Genomic DNA, 5,182 nt, shown 5'->3' with positions numbered 1-5,182 from the left:
AAACTGATACTACTAAGACGCGGTGAAACTGTACATGTAACAAGTATCCACCAGTGCCTGTTGAATGTGGGTGTGAGCGCACAGCCTCTGCTCCTCCAGCAGCAGCAGCAGCAGCAGCAGCAGGCAGGGCGCCGTGCGCACTCAGTGACGCACAAGTGGCACAAATGGTGAAAGAGATTGATTGATACTTGTAGCTGCTGTTTTAAACTTCATGAATAACGGATTGGTCGTCTCTCTCTCTCTCTCTCTCTCTCTCTCTCTCTCTCTCTCTCTCTGCGAGATACAATCACTCAGGGCAGACTGTGTACCTTTATCCTCTGCGTCTCTCCAGATGATCTTGTGTCAGCAGCATTTCAAAGGAGCCACAAACAGGATATTGAAATATTACATGGAGTGTGTGCATTATTTTTTTTTTTCCAGCCTTCAGCTCTGGTCTCGGAATATTTCAGCTCAGTGTCATCTACTCATGTTTTTCTACTGCTGTCAAATTCAGTGACTCATTATCTTTAGGTGAATCAGCCACTGTCTTTTAATGCCTCTCTTATTAAGGTCCTAAATCATCCTCACAGTGCACCAGAGAGAACAGAGATGTACAATGCTGTATCAACCTGCTAGAATGGCTGTGACTCTCCCCTTTTCTGTCAGACCAACATTCACAACTAACATGCTGAAGTCCCCTGTGGACATCCAACTGTTCACATCCGATAAACCTCCTTCATCTGCTTACATAGCCTTTGGTGCTTTGGTAACCTCTACGCCGGTTACATTTACATGTCTACCATGGCTGATCAAATCCAATCAATCCAGTAAAGCTTTTCAACACACAGCTATGTTTCTCACTGTACAATGGCAGGCACACAGCGATTCTGTTCTTTGAAACTACATGCTCCCAGTTATAACATACGAAGGCTCCAGTTCACAGTCAGGTGGATTTTCCTCCAAACTTACATTTTAATTTAATGTTGTAAATTCTCTTCCCAAACTAAAAAGGAGCTGGAATGAATATTGAAACAGTAGAACATTTAAATATGAGAGAGCAGGCATGAGACATTCGCACTGTACTGCGCTGGAATACACTTCAGTATGTAACTGTCACTTATGGTGTCATGCTGTATTATATTGTAACACAGTGGAAGAATTCACACTTTCTGAGTCATTCAGTAATTTATTTATAGTGTTTACAGAGAGGTAAACCTGCAAAAGGTAATCAAATAAATTCAGTCTTTAGACCATTAATATCATATTTTTATCTTAAACATGATATCCACACTGTTTTCATGATGCATCTCATAATAAAGGTGCCTTTGAGTGATGGGTGATAGGGTTTTGTGGTGCAGGAGTAAGTTATCCCCTAATTAAGAAGTCACTGAATCATTACAAGATGTTGTTAAAAAGATGGATATTGTTGTGTGAGGTTTTTTTTTTTGCTCTGGTTTGCAATCTTGCATGTTAATGCGAATTGAAATTCATCTGAGACGCTCATAATTTTGAAGTTTTGTCCCCCAGGATATGTAAATACTGCCAAAAGTATCATGATGGAGGCTCAGTTTAATAAGACAGTGTGTGCAGTATGAAAATAGGGCATTCATATTCAGCAATTTAGTTCATGATGAATTCATGGATATTCATATAAATATGTGATGTTTTTCTTCTGTGAACTGTGAGGAAATACCTCAGAGTAAGCCATTTTAAAAGTATATTTTCCCTAAAGAGAGTTTTTTGTCCACTAATTGAGAAGGGAAAAAACTCAGTTATAGAAAAAAGCAGCAACTGTGGTACACGGTGCCACTTATACTGAGGTAACCACTTATGGAAGGCATGGACATCTTCTCTGAGGCTTTCACGTGAGCCTTTGATCACTATTAAAAACCCCAAGGGGCTCTTTAGTTGTCTAATATATGATCTGAGCAACCTTCATTTAAGAGCAGTGGAAGTCTTGCTATTATGTTATAATTGAAAGAATCCACCTAAATGGGCAGTTTGGTTTGCAGACGTATCTTTGTAGCAAGGAGAAATACAATGAGGTGCATACAAACTAATCACTGACAAGGAATTTCTTTTAAAACTCCAGTTTGGTTTTGATAATAGGATCATGAGAGGAAAAAAATGAAATCCACATTTGAAGGTCTCTCAGGTCCAACTTTTGTGGTTCCAGAGCCCGTCAGGGTTCTGATGGAAATATTAGGCCCAGCTCCCTGAATTATAACACACACACACACACACACATACACACACACACACATATATATGTATTTATATATACTAGGTAGTTTGATGAATACTGTACAGAATCAGGGAAATATGACTGCTTATGATGGCCAGACTAACAATGACAAGTCAAGACCCAGTGAAAACCACACTCAATGAAATAAGTCATTTAATGCTTAGAACCACAGAAGAAATCCATATTTCCCTGGTATTTTTTCACCTCTCTGTCTAATGCAGTTTAACATCACCACCAATTATCATACAATGAGTCATAGACAAGACATAACTAAAACATTTAAACTATTAGAATAAAAACTGAAAATACAGACTCACACACGCACACAAAGTAGGGGGCATTTTGCCTGCATGGTTTGGGTACACTTGTCACCTTATAGGGACGGGTCACTGCACATCAGTACAAGCGAACACCAACAACCAACGTGTTAGACAGCGCTCTCCACCACACTCATCAAAACAACAAATCTTGTTTTTGCACACAAGAACACCTTTTGGGCCTCATTAGGCATGTTGTGTACCTGTCATTAAGTAGTATATGGTATACATCGACTGCTGTGAATGATCACAAGCGTTATTTACATGTGATGCATATTTTCAGAGTCTAGTCCTGACCCCTGTCTTTTCTCTGCTCTGATCATTTTGAGACTGGCTGCTTAATGAGGTGCTGTGGGCTCATTATCTGGCTGTGGCTTTGTTATGTCTGTGTTGCAGGGCAGAGACTTGACTGTCCTTAGGTAATTACATTTTTTTGACATGAAATGTCATTTTTTGCATGTCTCTTACAGCATTTCTGTTTCTTGTAAAAATATCAGGAGAGCAGTTGTTGCGTAGCTTCAGCTGCAGCATTGTCGTCAGCTCTTTTCACAGCTGCCTCTGTGGTGTGTCAGAACTCGTGTCAGGGCTCGGGGCTATTTTCTTTAATCAATTCAAAATTTAACCAGGGACAGCAATTTATTTGCTAATGAAAGAGCATTGCTCCTCAATTATTTCCTAATTAGGCCTTACCTCAGCCATTATCAGCTGAACATTACGTTCCTAAGAAGAACATCATATATGAATTTCACTTTATTGTACTTTAGTTTCTGTGTGCAAAGTGTGACCATTGACCAACAGCAGACTGTCACACACTAATCAATCAAAGGTTATCAGAGGGTATGTTTTTGCTGCTAAAACATTTTGACACAAATTCAGAGTCAGTCAGTGTTAGCAGTGTAGCTTCATCTAAAATGAGCAGTGATAAGACTTTTTACATGAAGATGGACAGACCTTTTGTTGCTCTAAAGGTAGACCACCAAGCAAGACAAGACTGAGGACCAAGTCATGTAGAGCCTTTGAAACTTCTCTGTGAATAGACAAGCGCTCTTGTTCCAGACAATGGCTTTAATGATGATGATAGATTAGGATATGCCGCATGCAGAAAGAATGCCCTCCATCCTCCTGTTGATGCAGGTCTGCCCCCCCCCCCCCGCTGTGCTGATATATACTGTAACTTCACACTGCGACACCAATCATTGGGTGTGACTTTCACAACACCACATTCATTGAAACTTGGGGGAACAGGACTCAGCAAGAATGTGAATACAGCTCCATTAAATGAGCGACATGAGTGCAGCTTTCATGTAGTGCTTGTTGTTCTGGGTTTTCCAGAGCAGGAAGACAATATATTCCAATTCTTGAAAAGATTTAGGTCTTCAGTAGAAACGAATGGACTTGTTGCTGAGAGCCACAAGGAGGGGCGGTAAGTTGAAAACACAGACTGTTTCAATTTTAGTTTTGGTCCTTTTGTGACAGAATAATGCCAGCCTTGTCCTTTCAGGTGCATGAGATATATAGTGGAGGTAAATTGTTACACCACCACTTCAAGTCTTTATCTGTGGCTAATGTGAAATATAACCCTTTTACTCTTTTGCCTTTGATTGTTTTGCTAATGCTGTTCAGTACAGTGAAGCCCCTCGGGCTCCGAAGCCCACAGAGAAATATCTCCTTGGGGAAATCAGCCTCATAGGCAGCAGTTTCCCCAGGATAAATGACATGCACGCCATCACTCCATTGCGCCTGGTCTGCAAAGACATTTTCACTGGCTATCACAACTGAGTTCATGACAACACAGATTGTGATATTAATATTTATACCACGTAGACTGTGCTGTATAGTTCCAGATAAAAGCAAAGGATTGAAAAGCTCAGGTATTGTGACATAGTGATGTAGTGACATTATATATTAACACACATGTACATAATTACATAACATATATACAGTATATTCATGAGACAAATGTAACAGACATTTGCATTTCTATGACAACAGGGCAAAATCCACCCACTGATGAAGACTTGGATTTATTTGTAAGGACAATGAACATTAAACAACACTGACACTGGTCAGGAAATCGGGGGATGTTACGATGCTCTTTAAGGCCCTCATCATTTCTGCTAACATTCTGCAGTAGTAGAGCTTAAGGGCAACAAATGTGCACTAAATCAAATGACCACAAATTAGTGTTGAAGTAATTAGCCAGTTTTCATTTATCAAGTAAAACTACCAAAAATTCTGTGCTTCTCGAATGTAAAGGTAAGTTTTGGATCGTGGGACGTTTGAAGATGCTGCAGTACCTTAAGCTCTGAGAAAATGATTGTCACTTTTCACTGTTGATGACATTATCAATTAAATAAGGTACCTTTTAATAGATAGTTAATGACGAGAAAAATCTTTTGTTTGAACACGGAAACCACTTTGATTTGTGTCTGTTCTATTAAACGGAACAAATCACTTTGTTCTAACTGATACATTGCTACCATCTGCAGCACAGCAATACAAACCAGCTGCTGCTGTCATTGTGTCTTCATTAATTAACACTAAAACAATGTTCTGCTCCTGGAATGTACCACACTGTGAGTTATAATCTTTTTCTAAACGTGACAGAAAGGTGATGCATGCAGCTCCTCCATAAAAGCCA

Source organism: Lates calcarifer, linkage group LG5, assembly GCF_001640805.2.
Source record: "Lates calcarifer isolate ASB-BC8 linkage group LG5, TLL_Latcal_v3, whole genome shotgun sequence".
NCBI classification, from domain to species: Eukaryota; Metazoa; Chordata; class Actinopteri; family Centropomidae; genus Lates; species Lates calcarifer.
This window is presented reverse-complemented; position numbering follows the sequence as displayed.